The sequence below is a fragment of the Triturus cristatus genome, chromosome 5_2, assembly GCF_964204655.1.
Source record: "Triturus cristatus chromosome 5_2, aTriCri1.1, whole genome shotgun sequence".
Taxonomy (NCBI): Eukaryota; Metazoa; Chordata; class Amphibia; order Caudata; family Salamandridae; genus Triturus; species Triturus cristatus.
In genome coordinates this window covers 510,177,748-510,196,290 of record NC_140588.1, presented here as the reverse complement: position 1 = coordinate 510,196,290, position 18,543 = coordinate 510,177,748, and positions in this window count along the sequence as shown.

The window sequence follows — 18,543 nt, the reverse complement described above, 5'->3', positions numbered from 1 at the left end:
GTACCTCACTTGTGTGAGTAGGCATAGTGCCCACTACAGGAAATGGCTCAAAACCAAACGTGAACACACCACATTTTCACAATGAAAAATTACCCTTTTTTGCAAAGTGCCTACCTGTAGTTTTTGAACCATAGCTCTGCCGGCACCTAGGGAAACCTAGCAATCCTATACATTTTTGAAAACTAGACACCCAGGGGAATCCAGGATGGGGTGACTTGACTGCCTCCCACCGGGTTCCGTTACCCAGAATCCCTTGCAAACCTAACAAATTGTCAAAAGAACACATTTTGCCCACATTTCTGTGGTGGAAAGTTCTGGAATCTGTGTGGATCCACAAATTTCCACCCACCCCGCATTTCCCAAAGTCTTCTGAGAAAAATGGTACCTCACTTGTGTGGGTCGGCCTAGTGCCCGCGACAGGAAACGGCACAAAACACAACGTGGACACACCTCCTTTTTGCAGTGAAACATGTCCCTTTTTTGGCAAAGTGCCTGGCTGTAGTTTTTTAACCATAGCTCTGCCGGCACCTAGGGAAACCTAGCAAACCTATACAATTTTGAAAACTAGACACCCAGGGGAATCCAGGATGGGGTGACTTGACTGCCTCCCACCAGGGTCTGTTACCCAGAATCCCTTGCAAACCTAAAGAATTGTCAAAAAAACACATTTTCCCCACATTTCTGTGGTGGAAAGTTCTGTAATCTGCGTGGATCCACAAATTTCCACCCACCCCGCGTTCCCCAAAGACTTCCAAGAAAAATGGTACCTCACTTGTGTGGGTCCGCCTAGTGTCCACGACAGGAAACGGCGCAAAAGGCAACGTGGATACACCACCTCAATATCACAATGAAAAATTACCCTTTTTTGGCAAAGTGCCTAGATAAAGTTATTGAATCATAGCTCTGCCTGCACCTAGGGAAACCTAGCAAACCTATACATTTTTTAAAACTAGACAGCCAGGGGAATCCAGGATGGGGTGACTTGACTGCCTCCCACCATGTTCTGTTACCCAGAATCTCTTGGAAACCTAAAACAATGTCAAAAAAACACATTTTGCCCACATTTCTGTGGTGGAAAGTTCTGTAATCTGCATGGATCCACAAATTTCCACACACCCCGTGTTCCCCAAAGTCTTCTGAGAAAAATGGTACCTCACTTGTGTGGGTCGGCCTTGTGCCCGCGACAGGAAACGGCACAAAACACAATGTGGACACACCTCCGTTTTGCAGTGAAAAATGACCCTTTTTTGGTAAAGTGCCTACCTGTAGTTTTTTAACCATAGCTCTGCCGGCACCTAGGGAAACCTAACAAACCTATACATTTTTTAAAACTAGACACCCAGGTGAATCCAGGATGGGGTGACTTGACTGCCTCCCACCGGGTTCTGTTACCCAGAATCCCTTGCAAACCTAAATAATTGTCAAAAGAACACATTTTGCCCACATTTATGTGGTGGAAAGTTCTGGAATCTGTGTGGATCCACAAATTTCCACCCACCCTGCATTTCCCAAAGTCTTCTGAGAAAAATGGTACCTCACTTGTGTGGGTCGGCCTAGTGCCCGCGACAGGAAACGGCACAAAACACAACGTGGACGCACCTCCGTTATGCAGTGAAACATGTCCCTTTTTTGGCAAAGTGCCTGGCTGTAGTTTTTTAACCATAGCTCTGCTAGCACCTAGGGAAACCTAGCAAACCTATACAATTTTGAAAACTAGACACCCAGGGGAATCCAGGATAGGGTGACTTGACTGCCTCCCACCAGGGTCTGTTACCCAGAATCCCTTGCAAACCTAAAGAATTGTCCAAAAAAGCAAATTTTCCCCACATTTCTGTGGTGGAAAGTTCTTTAATCTGCGTGGATCCACAAATTTCCACCCACCCCGCATTCCCCAAAGTCTTCCAGGAAAAATGGTACCTCACTTGTGTGGGTCCGCCTATTGCCCGCGACAGGAAACAGCGCAAAACGCAACATGGACACACCTCAATTTCTCAGTGAAAAATTACCCTTTTTTGGCAAAGTGCCTAGCTGTAGTATTTGAACCATAGCACTGCCGGCACCTAGGGAAACCTAGCAAACCTATACATTTTTGAAAACTAAACACGCAGGGAAATCCAGGATGGGGTGACTTGACTGCCTCCCACCAAGTTCTGTTACCCAGAATCCCTTGCAAACCTAAATAATTGTCCAAAAAAACACATTTTCCCCATATTTCTGTGGTGGAATGTTCTGGAATCTGCTTGGATCCACAAATTTCCACCCACCCCGCATTCCTCAAAGTCTTCCAAGGAAAATAGTACCTCACTTGTGTGGGTCGGCCTAGTTCCCACGACAGGAAACGGTGCAAAAGGCAACGTGGACACACCTCAATTTCACAATGAAAAATGACCCTTTTTTGGCAAAGTGCCTAGATAAAGTTATTGAATCATAGCTCTGCCTGCACCTAGGGAAACCTAGCAAACCTATACATTTTTTAAAACTAGACAGCCAGGGCAATCCAGGATGGGGTGACTTGACTGCCTCCCACCATGTTCTGTTACCCAGAATCCCTTGGAAACCTAAAACAATGTCAAAAAAACACATTTTGCCCACATTTCTGTGGTGGAAAGTTCTGTAATCTGCGTGGATCCACAAATTTCCACCCACCCCGCATTCCCCAAAGTCTTCCAAGACAAATGGTACCTCACTTGTGTGGGTCGGCCTAGTGCCCGCGACAGGAAACGGCGCAAAACGCAACGTGGACACACCTCAATTTCGCAGTGAAAAATGACCCTTTTTTTGACAAAGTGCCTAGCTGTAGTTTTTGAACCATAGCTCTGCCCGCACCTAGGGAAACCTAGCAAACCTATACATTTTGGAAAACTAGACACCCAGGGAAATCCAGGATGGGGTGACTTGACAGCCTCCCACCAGGTTCTGTTACCCAGAATCCCTTGCAAACCTAAAAAAGTGGCCAAAAAAACACATTTCTGTGGTGGAAAGATGTGGAATCTGCGTGGATCCACAAATTTCCACCCATCCCGTGTCCCCCAAAGTCTTCCGAGAAAAATGGTACCTCACTTGTGTAGGTCAGCCTAGTGTCCGCGACAGGAAACGGCGCAAAACGCAACGTGGACACACCTCAATTTCGCAATGAAAAATGACCCTTTTTTGGTAATGTGCCTAGCTGTAGTTTTTGAACCCTAGCTCTGCCGGCACCTAGTGAAACCTACCAAACCCGCACATTTCTGAAATCTAGACACCCTGGGGATTCTAGGGAGGTCTGGCTTGCTTGGATCCCCCAACGTTTCCTTACCCAGAACCCCTTGCAAACCTCAATTTTAGCTGAAAAATGCAATTTTTTCACAAATGTTTTTGTGGGAAAGTTGTGGCATCACCGGGCTAACACAAATTTCCTACCAGCCACCGTTCCCCCAGGTCTCTCGATACAAACGGTGCCTCACTCGTGTGGGAGGCCCAACTACCCGCGACAGGCAAGGGCACAAAACGTAGTGAGGCGAAATCAAAATTGCCTATCACAAAACAACCTGGTTTTGCAAGGGGGGTCACCTGGGTTTTTGGCCCCGTGCTCGGCGGCCACCTAGGGAAACCTACCAAACTCACACATTTCTGAAAACTAGACACCCGGTGGATTCCAGGGAGGTATGGCTTGGTTGGATCCCCCAATGTTTCCTTACCCAGAATACCCTGCAAACCTCAATTTTAGCTGCAAAAAGTCCATTTTTCACACATTTTTGTGTGGGAAAGTTGTGGCATCACCGGGCTGACACAAATTTCCTACCTCCCAGCGTTCCCCCGGGTCTCCCGATAAAAACGGTGCTTCAATCGTGTGGGAGGCCCAAGTATCCGCAACAGGCAAGGGCCCAAAACGTAGTCAGCCGTCATCAAAACTGCCTATCACAAAACAACCTGGTTTTGCAAGGGGGGTCATCTGGGTTTTTGGCCCCGTGCTAGGCGGCCACCTAAGGAAACCTACCAAACCCACACATTTATGAAAACTAGACACCCAGGGGATTCCAGGGAGGTATGGATTGTGTGGATCCCCCAACGTTTCCTTACCCGGAATCCCCTGCAAACCTCAATTGTAGATGAAAAAATCACTTTTTTCACACATTTTTGTGTGGGAAAGTTGTGGCATCACCGGGCTGACACAAATTTCCTACCACCCAGCGTTCCCCTGGATCTCCTGATAAAAACGGTGCCTCACTTGAGTGGGAGGCCCAAGTACCCATGACAGGCAAGGGCCCAAAACGTAGTGAGGCGACCACGCACACCGCCAGCCAAGTGCCAATCCGCGCACACCACCAGCCAAGCACCAGTCCACGTACACTGCCAGCCAAGCTCCAGTCCACGCACACCACCAGCCAAGCGCCAGCCTACACACACCGCCATCACGTTTAGGATTTTTTTATACAAAAAAGAAAACTCAAACAAATTGCAAATAGATACAAATCTACTAACACAAAATATGAAACTAAATACATTGCTCTAAAACAAGTAGGCAGACACAGCCCAGGGTTAGAAGGACACTCGGGGCAGTACATACAAGTCTCCTTCCGTGTACCTCTTCACCAACAGTCTCTACATCTCCTAGTGGGAAAGTCTTTTGAGGATGTGGGAGGAATGTAATCAGGAAAGTGGCGATCTTTCAATTGAGCCACATCCTCCACCACTCCAACTCTAGGAACACTTGACTGTTCCACAATAACAAGGCTGCCTATCACAGACTGCTGAAACTGAACAAAAGTCAACTTTGACTCCTTGAACACAACAAAAGGATTGAAAGTTGCTAAATTGAAGAGATGGATGGCCAACTTCTTATACCAAACGTAAGCCTTACGAATAGCAGTGTAAGGTTCCAACCTCTGATTTACTCTATCAACACCACCCATGTGCTTATTGTAGTCTAAAATGCACACAGGTTTGCACACTTCAGCAATCTGACCCCAAACAGTCACAAGTGAAGTACTCTCATCATCCCTCTTGTCCACAAATTTCACAGCTAGTAGTTCATCACTACGCAAGGAACTGCACTGTCCCCTCTGAAGTTCTTTGCATACAAGCTCTTTTGGATAACCTTTACGGTTAGAGCGGATTGTGCCACAAGCAAAAGTGTCCACTTTGAACAATTCCTTAAACAATTGCACAGCAGTGTAGAAGTTATCAAGGTACAAATGGTGGCCTCTGTTAAACAGTCCTCTAGCAAGATCCCCCACCATTTTCTCTGAAACTCCCAAAGTGGACAGACAACCAGGGGGGTCAATAGTGGAATCCCTACCAGTGTACATACGGAAATTAAAAACATATCCTGTCCTACTCTCATACAACATATACAGCTTAATTCCATAGTGTGCCCTCTTGCTAGGGATGTACTGCCTAAAAACCAAACGGCCCTTGAACAAGACCAAAGACTCATCAATAGATATTTCTTTCCCTGGAGTATAGATCTCTGAAAATTGATCTACAAAGTGATCAAGAACAGGCCGAATCTTAAAAAGACGGTCACAGTCAGGGTGATCTAGTGGCAATGCCAAAGAATTATCAACAAAATGCAGCATCCGTAGCAAAATTAAATTCCGATCACGAGTCATAACTGCAGGAAATATTGCCGTTGCCATCAAGGGACTGGTAGACCAATATGAAGCCATGGACGGCTTCCTTATCAAACCCATCGATAAATTCAAACCCAAAAACTTCTTCATCTCTTCCAGATTTGTGGGAGTCCACCGGGTAGCTCTAGAGTGGGGCCTAAGTTTGTCACTGTTGTCCCTCAAAAACTGTTCAGCATACAAATTAGTCTGCTCAACAATCTCACACAAAAATACATCATCCATAAACAACTGAGAAAACTGTATAGGCAAAACATGTTCACAATCCACTCTACACCCTGCATCACCACTAAAGGCAGGCAACACTGGCTGCACCATGTTTGGATCAACCCAGAGTCCAGCACTTCCAGTAGGAAGCCTAGCAGCCTCAAGCTGCAATCCAGATGCCTCTTGCACCATCGGCACAGCAGTATCCTCCTCTAAAACAGGCACTTCATCCGCCCTGAGAGTAGCTTCATCCACACCAAGAGTAGCTTCATCTGCACTGAGAGTACATTCATCATCCGATGATTCCATGTGGAGAGAAAACTCACTACCTGAATCTTCCCCTCCCTCCTCTCCCTCAGACACACTGTCAGTCTCATAATCATGCTCAGAGGAAGATTTAAGAAGCATATCAACCACCTGATGAGCAGTCATTCTACGGCTAGCCATAATGCTTACTAATAAAGGTAACTTGTCAAACAAGTCAACAACAGCAAACACTTTGTAAAATAAGTAATAAACAAAATGCACCTTTATCAGAAATACCTATATACTCCAAAACGATACCACTCACTTGCCAGAAGCAGCTAAACTCACCACCACCTACTCTGCACAGACACAGTATGGATCAACAATATCCCACTAAAAAAGAAAGAGAAAAGAAAATTACACATAAGACAATGCAAAACACATCACAAAGAATTTCAAAACACTAACTAAATATGCTGCCATTATGACACCACTTACAAAAAAAATTCATTCATACATGACAATAATACTCATTTGGAGTAAATACAACAAAAATGTTTTTCTTACCAAAAAAATGCAACTACGCAAAACTGCAGAACAACCACAGTCGAAACCGCAAACAGGAATCAAAAGCTTCACACTAGAATAAAAAGGAGAAAAAAACCATTACAATCACATATGCAAATAATGCACCAGTCCACACACAATCCACCAGCCAAGTTAAGGGGTAGGTGGGCCTAAGAGTATAAATGAAACTTTCACCCCTGTAAAAGGGGTGCAACCCTTGCCCTTAAGGCCACACCCTAATACAAAAATTTTAAAAAAAACTGGTGTCTAGTGGCTTCTGCGCCCCTTGGGGGCAGATGGGCCTAAAAACATACTGCTATTCTGCCAACCAAAGAGGGCAGAAATGGCCACAATCATCCTCCCATAAAGGGGAGCGACCCTTGTCCAAGGGGCCGCTCCCCAACATAAAAAAAAAACCCTGGTGGCCTAGTGGCCCTACAAAACAACAAATCAGCCAACCTGCCCCTCAGGGTGGCAGAAACGGCCAAATTAATGCTCCCCAAAGGGAAGCAACACTTGCCCAAGGGGCCACTCCCCACAAACAAATCCCTGGTGGTCTAGCGGGCCCATTTAAAAAAAAAAACATGTTGAGATCTGCCCGCCAGACACAGCCACAAACAATGCCCCCATGGGGGAGCGACCCTTGCCCAAGGGGCCACTCCCCACAAATAAATCCCTGGTGGCCTAGTGGCCATACAAAAAAAAAATCTGCCAATCTGCCCACCCAGGGGGGCAAAAACGTCCAAATTAATGCTCCTCATAGGGGAGCGACCCTTGCCCAAGGGGCCACTCCACCTCAAACAAATCCCTGGTGGTCTAGTGGGCCTAATTTGAAAAAAAACATGGTGATCTGGCCCCCTGGGGGGCAGCCACAGCCACAAATATTGCCTCCAAAGGAGAGCGACCCTTGCCCAAGGGGTCACTCTCCACAAATAAATCCCTGGTGGCCTAGTGGGCCCTAGATTAAAAAAAGGTGAAATCTGCCCCCCATGGGGGCAGACAGCCAAAAACATAGCCCCCAAAGGGGAGTCACCCTTGCCCAAGGGGTCACTCCCCACAAAATACTCCCTGGTGGTCCAGTGGGCCTTTTTTTTTTTATTTTGCGAAATGCAGACAAAGCCAAAATGATTACCCCCATAAGGGGAGCGACCCTTGCCTAAGGGGCCGCTCCCCCCAAACAACAAAACTCACTCGCCCATTAAACAAAACAAAAAAAATCCCTGGGTCTAGTGGGCATTCCTGCTGCACGATCGCATGATAGTGCAGCAGGAATGCACAAAAGAGGCATCGGGGTAAAGGAAAACCCTTTCCTTTCCCTCGATGCCTCTTTTTTTTTAATTCCCCCTCCCCAGAGCCAAAACTCACCCCTTTCTTTCCCGACACGCTGAAAGCAAATGGCTTCCTGCACGTCGGGGAAGAAAGGGAAACCTCCAATGACGTCAGCGCGCCTCGTGCGCTGACGTCATTGATGACGTGTACCGGGGGGAGGCAGGGAAAGGGCTTCCCCTGCCTTCCCCGGTAAAAATACCCAGATCAGCCTCCCACGGGGGGAGCGCCAGCGCTTCCCGCATGGGTGGGTGCCATGGCGAGCTGGACTCGTCATGAGGACACGCCCACTGTGTGCCATGACGAGTCCAGCTCGTCATGAGCACAAAAGGGGTTAACATAAATATTTTATTATATCAGTGAAATAATTATATAAACTCACACATTTAATTTACACTGATATGATAAAATATATATATTCACTATTTAAAAAAAAAGAACAATAACTAACCAACCAACTTAAATCCAAATTCAATACATCACATCAAATAAAAACAACACATAACCAAAACAACTCCACACAATACTAACATAAACATAAAAGAAACAGAACAAAATTACATTTCCCACACACAACAGTAGCAATATATCGTGCAATGGAAATATTGTCAGCAAGAATACCATTGTCAAGAATATTGATTTTAAAGTAAGTAATATTGATTTTTGAAATATCGAAGTTATTCATATCATTTTCAAAAATAACGTTGTTGTGAATATAGTTTTTAATTATTGTATGTATTTTATTATATATTTTAAATGTATATAATGTAAATAAAATTTGTATAATTATTGTTTATGCTTAATTTAATAAAATTAATTGAATACATTTTTGTGATCGCTAATGCCATAGCAGGTTGTGGGTTTATAGGGTGGGAAGTAATTCAACTATAATACATTAATGATTATTTTGTATGTAATATTATTTATTTAATTGATATTTAATTATGTTAATTGTGCTATAAAAACATTTTTATGTACATTTTATATGCAGGTTGTGGGGTTTATAGGGGAGAAGGGTAGGTAGTCATTTATTTTTAATTAATTAATAACTAGTTGCTGAGTAATATTAATTAAATAATTGATATTTCATTATATTAATTGTGTAGTGTGTTTTTTCTTTAGGTGCGGGTTGTGGAGTTTATTGAGTTAAAGGCCGGGAAGTAATTTATTTTAATTACTTAATAATTATCTGTTAATTATTTTTAATTAATTGGTAGTTAATTATGTTAATTCTGCAATTAATCTTTTTTTAGGTGCATGTTGTGGGGGACAATTAATTATCTCAATTATGTAATTAATTTTTTTAAGTTTAATTTTAAGTGCAGGTTGTGAGGTTTTAAGAGGTAAAGGGAGAAATGTTAATTCATTTTAATGAATCAATATTTAGGGCTCAATTACGATATTGAGCGGACTGCACCCGATCGACCGTTGGTTGCGGTCGGGTGGAGGGACCGTCCATCGCGCTTCTGATGGGCTCAAGGAGCCTGTCAGAAAGTCAGAAACACACATAATCCCATAATGACGGCAGAGCCAGCCTCGGCTTAGCTGTCGGGATTATTATGGCACTTTCCGACTCTTTCCATGTTGACCTTTCCTACATTGTAAGGCTGTTGGAAAGTGACTTTTGGTGCCCCGAGCAGGGTTCCCGTCCCTCCAAGGCCTTCGCTATGAGGCCTAAACATCCCTGCACCGTGTGGCAGGCACCTCACGGTGTTTAAAAACATACATTTCACAATGGTAGCTTGTGCTGTGGGCATTTACCGCCTGCTGCACAAGCTGTCATTGTAAAATGGATGTTTTTGTCTGCCCATAGGGTGGTTGCATCCAAATTGTGAGGTCCTAACCGCCAACCTATGGTCTGGCGGTTCCAGTCCTCTACCGTTGTGTCAGGCTGACATCATAATGGTGCCCTTAGTTTTTAATTAATAATATTTGTTTAGTTGATAATTAGTTATGTTAATTGTGCAATTTTTTTTTCTATTTTAGATGTGGGTTGTGCGTTTTGTAGGGGTATGGGTAAGAAGTAAATTAAATTTAAGTAAGTAATAATAAAAAATTAGGAGGGATAGTTGGGCCCCAAAGATGTCCTTGGGGCCAACTAGCCAACTACCCCTCCTGTTACCTCCAGTAAGTCCCACACAGCGGGATTGCTTAGCGGTCTCTGGAGGCCACCCCTCTTTCTGCACCACTCTGTAATCCTGGCTCCACTGGTGGTGCACAAATTGTTGGGGGATAAAGTCCACTTTACTCTTGAGAGACCTTAGGGGCCAAAAACCCCTCCTGCTACCATCTGTAAGTCATACACAGCTGGATTCCTGAGAGCTGACTGGAGGCTCAGCTCCTTTCTCCGCCTCTCTGCAAACAAGAGCACTAATTAAAAAACCATAGAAATTCAATGAAAAAATAAAGGTTACAGGGATGTTATAGTTATCAAATTCAATTTGAGAAAAAACTTAGAAATTCACTAAAAAGACAAAGGTTACAGGGACGATATAGTTAGCAAATACATTTTTTTTAGACTTTAGAAATTCACTGAAAAAAACAAAGGTTACAAGGACATTACAGTTAGCAAATAGAGTTTAAAAAACATTAGAAATTCGGTAAAAACAAAAAAGGTTACAGGGGCGTTATAATTTGGCTGACATTTCACTCTTACAAAACCAAAGAAATTGAGCTGTTATAGTTACCTGAATTAACTGTAACTTGCGGCCCCCCAATGCACTGCTTATTACCTCACATATTACATCACTCATGGCATGGTCAATGACATCACTGATGACATCTCAAATGACATCACTGATGACATCAGTGATGACATCATCCACAGGATCTCTGATGCAATCACTCACACCCCTATAGAATCTTTTATACACCCACTGCCCCTCCGACACAACCATTCACAAACCCATTCACAAAGCCATACCAGTACATACATACCCACTCACTGATTCATAGATCTACACACACATCCACTCGCTCACCCATACTATCACTCATTCACCTACTCGCTTACTAATACAGCCAATGACATATCCACTCATACACCCATACAGGCACTCACACACTGACTGAGTCAGCCATAGAACTACTCATGCTCCTAGACACTCACCCATACAGTCAATCACACAGCCGCTTACTCACCCAAACAGATACACACACACCCACTTACTTACTTATACAAATAGTAACACATACTCACTCACCTATACAGTTAGTGACAGAAGCATGTACTCATCTATATAGTCACTCTCATATTCACACACTCATACATACAGTCACTCGTATACCCTGTCACTCACATATACTGCCTTTCACATACCCAGTTACTCACCCATACTGATACATGCACTCAATCACTGATACAGCCATACAGACACTCACTCACCCATACAGCTTTTCAGGCACACACACAGTACCCCATATGGCCACTGACTCACCCACTCACTCATCCATACAGGCAGTCACACACCTCCTCACCCACACACAAGGACAACCAGACAACCATAGAGGTAGTCAGACAACCAATCAATCATCCATATAGCCATTCATGTACCCACTAAAACACTCATACACCCACTTAGATATCAACTGACAGACAGATACACTCATTTTCACAACCAGTCACTCACCTATACAGTCACTGAGACACCTAATCACTCACTTATACAGTCAGTCATGCACCCACGGAGTCATCCATACAGACACTCATACACCCACTGATTCACCAATACACCTTAGTATATATATTTAACACTTATAAACTTTTTTAAAACAGTCACTGGATGATGTCATCACTGATGTCATTTGAGATGTCATCAGTGATGTCATCAGTGATGTCACTGACCATGTCATGAGTGATGTAATATGTGAGGTCATAAGCAGTGCATTGCAGCAGCGCAAGAAATGGTTAACTCAGGTAACTATAACGGCTGAATTTCTCTAGTTTTGTACGAGTGAAATGTCAGCCTAACTGTAACATCCTTGTAACCTTTGTTTATTTTGCAGAATTTATTGCAATGAGCAAGGCTGAAACAATTTTTAAAGAAAACCGTGACTGTTACTTTTAAACTACATGCGCCTGGAAGAAATACTGTTTGGGGACTGTGTTTAAAATGCTATTCAGCTTTATTTTGAAAGAACAAGTCTTCAAAAACCATAGTGATGAATTGTGGTAATTGCAGGATTAACCTGGGTTCACGTGTTTATCAGGAGTATAAGTGCCACTAATTTTGCTCACCTGTCAACAAGGCCAATTCAGTGGCTGAAACGCGTAAGGAAATGTACATGCTGCCAGCCTTATCTCTGAAATAAATGCCAGATTATCTTTGGTACTCCTTTACGTTACAATATATATATATATATATATATATATATATATATATATATATATATATATTTTCAAATCCACAAGAACCCACAAGGCAGGGTGCACTCACAGGTTGGCGTCTTTGAGATTCAGGAAGAGACCAGCACAGCAGGCGCCAGCAGTTGCCTGACGCGTTTCGAGTTAACACTCTTCCTCATAGGTATTCACTGCTAACAAATGACTGCCATCAAAATGGTGTTTCCAGCGATCTCCCTTTCTTTATTTCCATACCAACAATCAAACTCAGGTGAGTAAAGTCCTGGTGCATACTGGGACTGGAAGTCCATGCAATCTAACCCAAGTGGGCTTTGTGGCAGCCAAATGTACAAATAAAGTTCCATCACTGGTGTGCTTTTAAAACATCTCCCACAATATTCTTTTCGCCAGTTTGTTCCGCACCGCTGATTAACAAACCAGCAGCAGAACCGCCTTGATACGCGGCGGTGCTCCCCACGGCCGGGCCGGCCGTCATATTTTCAAATCCACAAGAACCCACAAGGCAGGGTGCACTCACAGGTTGGCGTCTTTGAGATTCAGGAAGAGACCAGCACAGCAGGCGCCAGCAGTTACCTGACGCGTTTCGAGTTAACACTCTTCCTCATAGGTATTCACTGCTAACAAATGACTGCCATCAAAATGGTGTTTCCAGCAATCTCCCTTTCTTTATTTCCATACCAACAATCAAACTCAGGTGAGTAAAGTCCTGGTGCATACTGGGACTGGAAGTCCATGCAATCTAACCCAAGTGGGCTTTGTGGCAGCCAAATGTACAAATAAAGTTCCATCACTGGTGTGCTTTTAAAACATCTCCCACAATATTCTTTTCGCCAGTTTGTTCCGCACCGCTGATTAACAAATATATATATATCTCCAAATCTCCCAACCGGAAGAAAACGAGCCGCACTCACAACGGTGATGTTTCTGATTTAATAAATTACAGCACTGGCAGTCCTAATGCATTTCGGTCTCCTGACCTTTCTCAAAGGGAAGCCCCAGCATCACACTGAACTCGCAGCCGATCAAGGTGATTGCTTCAATTATATACTTTTCTGCCCCCTGGTGGGCGGCCTTAGTGGGCCTTCGTTTTTAAGCATGCTGGTCCTTGTGGTGCGAAAACAGTCAATCATTGCCCTCCAGTGGGTGATGCTTTGATACTGTTAATTATCCGTTGTCCCCTCGCAAAACCATTTTCGAGTTGCAGGAAACCAAGCCAAAGTCAATCCTTGGCGCCGCCTACTATCCCTTGCCGTTTTGTCGGATTGCACAGGTGGTTCAGTTTCGGGAAGTTATGGCGCTCTTTAGAGGCGGTGCGTAGCTCGCGGCCGAACCAAGCCGCTAAAACATCTCTCCAAATCTCCCAACCGGAAGAAAACGAGCCGCACTCACAATGGTGATGTTTCTGATTTAATAAATTACAGCACTGGCAGTCCTAATGCATTTCGGTCTCCTGACCTTTCTCAAAGGGAAGCCCCAGCATCACACTGAACTCGCAGCCGATCAAGGTGATTGCTTCAATTATATACTTTTCTGCCCCCCGGTGGGCAGCCTATATACATATATATGTGCAGGAAATTCCGTGTTCACAATACTCAACAGATAAGTCTCACACACCAGGGTCACTTCCATGATAAAAGTGTACTTAACGGCAAACTCGTTTTGACCGAGACAGTCTTCTTCACAAGGCTTGTGAAGAAGGCAGTCTTGGTCCAAACGCGTTTCCATTAAATACACTTTTATCTTGAAAGTGATCCTGGTGTGCAAGTCTTTTCTGTGGAGTATTGTGAACACGGAATTTCTTTTATTTGTAACCAGTTTTCGACACCCGGACATCGCACCGGCCCCGTCTGGCGAGGGATCAGCTGTGCCGGACGTTTTTGCTGAGATATACGCATATATACATATGTGTTTAACTATATATGTATTTATTTATTCATTAAATTTTCATATTGGTTAAAAAGTTAAAAACTTTGAAATTATATTAGAAATGTAAATTATTAGTTTAATAATTGTCTTTTAAGTATACACAAATATATATATATATAAAAATTATTATATATGTGTGTTCAACTTTTTTAATTACGTTTGTTGGTTATATTTGTTAAAGAATATATAAAAACAAAAAATGAATTAACTTTACTGTTTAATACATTTAATATTTATTTTAATGTATATATATATATTGAAAAAAGGATATTTAATACAATGATATTTATTACAGCATTTTTTTTCAATAGTTTTACCTTTATAAGTAAAGGATGACGATATTTTTGACATCGATATTTTGGCATGGGGATATTTTGAGGGTCGATATTTTGCGAGTGAACCAGATCTTCCTCCATCTCCACGTAACTAAAAATAGTAATGCACAAAAAGATTTAGAAATGGATGTAAAAAGCCCCCCCAAAAAATGTTTTCATTATAACCAATTCAATCAAAGCCCTCAAAGCAATCCAAAGTCTATACGTTGCATAAAAAATCCTAAAGAAACCCGAAAAAAGGAAATCTGAGTAAAAAATATTGGTTTATAATAAACCATAACTGAAAAATGCATAAACTCCCCAAGAAAACTTTTGTAGGCAAAAACCTGTTAAGGAAATGTTAAACACCCACCTGGACAATGCATTAAAATCCCAAATATAATCATACATAGAATTTAATCACCACAACATAAATAACAAAACATAATTTTATATAACAGATTTATATGTATACATACCAATTTAAAAAAATGACAAAATAGCGCAAAACACTATTAAAAACACATCTAAATATGCCAAAGTCTCACAAACAACACTGTACCTAAATTTTAAACATGCATCCTAAATCTCCCCTACCCTGAAAACTCTTCAAAATAAGTATTTAAAAAGGGCTTACCTGTTCAGACAAACAGCAACACCTAACTGTGATTTGGTTCCTGTAAAATAGACCCAAAATAACACCAATAGACTACAAAATAGAAGTTAGTGGTAAAAAAGACCTGGACGCCAAATGAAACAAAAAAAAAACTATCTTTCCATAGAAACAAATGTGAAATATAATAAACATGTTTAAAAAAAAAGAAAAATTATAAAAATTATTTAAGTTTTAAACATATCCACAAATGTTGTAAACATTTTTTAATATATTGTTAAGTATGAAGTAGACAATAGTATAAAATATACATAATTATTAAATATATACTAATAAACAATATGTTGAAAAATGCTAAAAAAATGTATTTAAAAAAAGATTTTTTTTTTAAATGTTATGTAACAATGTTGTAAAAAATATTGAAAACACTGTAAGGTATAAATTAAATATAAATATGTATTCTATACTCATAAAGCATATGCTAAAACAATGTTGAAAAATTGTAAACCACCCCCAAAAATAACATTTAGAAATGTGCATTATACAAATATTTATAAAATCTGATTTACGTCTGTTTATTACATTTAAAAACTTGCAAAAATATGTTATTTTCTTCACTTTATAATTGGTGTTATTTTTACTTAAAAACATATTTGTAAAATGGAAACTGTACAAATAATAAAAAATTCTTAACATTTTTTTAATTGTAATAATATGTATGACATCTCTTAACTATACTAAATTCAGGGAAAATATTGCTCACTAAAAGGGTGACATTTTACAAACCCACTTAAATCTAAACCAACTTGGGGAAAGTGCTGGACACTAAAGTAGTGGCATTTACTGTTCCCACTCCAATCTAAACCAAATTAGGAAAGGTGTTGGACACGAAAGGGGTGGCTTTTACCATCCTCACACCGATCTAAACCAAGTTAAGGAAGGTGTTGGACACTAAATAGAGAAATTTACTATTTCTACTCCAATCTAAACCAACTTGGGGAAGGGGGTGGACACTAAAGAGGTGACATTGACTATCCTCACTCCAAAATAACCAGAGTTAAGGAAGGTGTTGTACCCTAAAGGGATAATACTTACCATTACCAATCCAATCTAAACCAAATTAGAGAAGGTGTTGGACACTAAAGGAGTAACATTTACTATTGTCATTCCAATCTAAACCAAAATAGGGAAGGTGTTGGACACGAAAGAGGTACCATTTACTATTCCCACTCCAATCTAAACCAAGTTGAAGAAGGTTTTGGCCACTAAAATGGTAAGATTTACTATTCACATTCTAATCTAAACCAACTTTGGGAAGGTGTTAGACACTGAAGGGGTGACATTTACTATCCCCACTCGAATCTAAACCAAATCAGGGAAATTGTTGGACACTAAAGGAGTAACATTTACTATTCCCACTCCAATCGAAATAAACGTGGAGAAGGCGTTGGACTCTAAAGGGGTAACAATTACTACTCCACTCCAAATAAACCAAATTAATGAAACTGTTGCACACTAAAGGAGTAAAATTTACTATTCCCATCCCAATCTAAATTAACTGGAAGGTGTTGAACACGAAAGGGGAGACCTTTACTATGCCTATTCCAATCTCAACCTACTTGGGGAAGGTATTGGACACTAAAGGGGTAACATTTACTATTCCTAATTTAATCTAAACCAATTTGGAGAAAGTGTTGGACACTAATGGGGTGACATTTACTATTCCCACCCCAATCTATACCATAAAAAGGGTAACAATTACTATTACCTCTCGATTCTAAACTAACTTTGAGGAAAGTGTTGGACAATAAAGAGGTAACATTTACTATTCCCACACCAATCTAAACAAAGTTAGCGAAGGTTTTGGACTTGAAAGGCATTACACTTATTATTTCCCTATAATCTAAACCAAGTTGAGGAAGGTGTTGGACACAAAAGGGTTAACATTTACTACTCCCACACCAATGTAAACCAACTTAGGGAAGGGGTTGGACACTAAAGGGGTGACACTACCTATTCCCACACCAATTTAAACCAAGTTGAGGAAGGTGTTGGACACTAAAGGGGTGACATTTACTATTCCCACTCCAATTTAAACCAACTTAGGTAAGGGATTGGATACTAAAAGGGTGATATTTCTATTCCCATTCCAAGCTAAACCAACTTGATAAAGATGTTGGACACTAAAGGGGTAACATTTACTCTTCCCACCCCAATCTAAACCAAATTAGGGAAGGTGTTGAACACTATTTTCACTCCAATCTAAACCAAGTTGAGAAAAGTGTTGGACACTAAAGGGGTAACATTTACTACTCCCACTCCAATGCAAACCAACTTAGGGAAGGGGTTGGACACTAAAGGGGTAAAATTTACTGTATACACTTCAATCTAAACCAATTTGGGGAAGGTGTTGGTCACTAATGGGGTAATATTTACTATTCCTACTCTGATCTAAACTAACTTGGGGAAGGTGTTGGACATCAGAAGACTGACATTTACTATTCCCACTCCAATTTAAACTAACTTAGGGAAGGTATTGGATACTAAAAGGGTAACATTTCTATTCCCATTCCAAGCTAAAACCAACTTGGTAAAGGTGTTAGATACTAAAGGGGTAACATTTACTCTTCCCATTCCAACCTAAACCAACTTGGCGAAGGTGTTGGACACTAAAAGGGTAAAATTTACTATTCCCACCCCAATCTAAACAAAGTTAGCGAAGGTTTTGGACTTGAAAGGCATGACACTTATTATTTCCCTATAATCTAAACCAAGTTGAGGAAGGTGTTGGACACTAAAGGGTTAACATTTACTACTCCCACACCAATGTAAACCAAATTAGGGAAGGGGTTGGACACTAAAGGGGTGACACTACCTATTCCCACTCCAATTTAAACCAAGTTGAGGAAGGTGTTGGACACTAAAGGGGTGACATTTACTATTCCAACTCCAATTTAAATCAACTTAGGGAAGGGATTGGATACTAAAAGGGTAATATTTCTATTCCCATTCCAAGCTAAACCAACTTGATAAAGATGTTGGACACTAAAGGGGTAACATTTACTCTTCCCACCCCAATCTAAACCAAATTAGGGAAGGTGTTGAACACAATTTTCACTCCAATCTAAACCAAGTTGAGAAAAGTGTTGGACACTAAAGGGGTAACATTTACTACTCCCACTCCAATGCAAACCAACTTAGGGAAGGGGTTGGACACTAAAGGGGTAACATTTTCTGTATACACTTCAATCTAAACCAATTTGGGGAAGGTGTTGGACACTAATGGGGTAATATTTACTATTCCTACTCTGATCTAAACTAACTTGGGGAAGGTGTTGGACATCAAAGGAGTGACATTTACTATTCCCACTC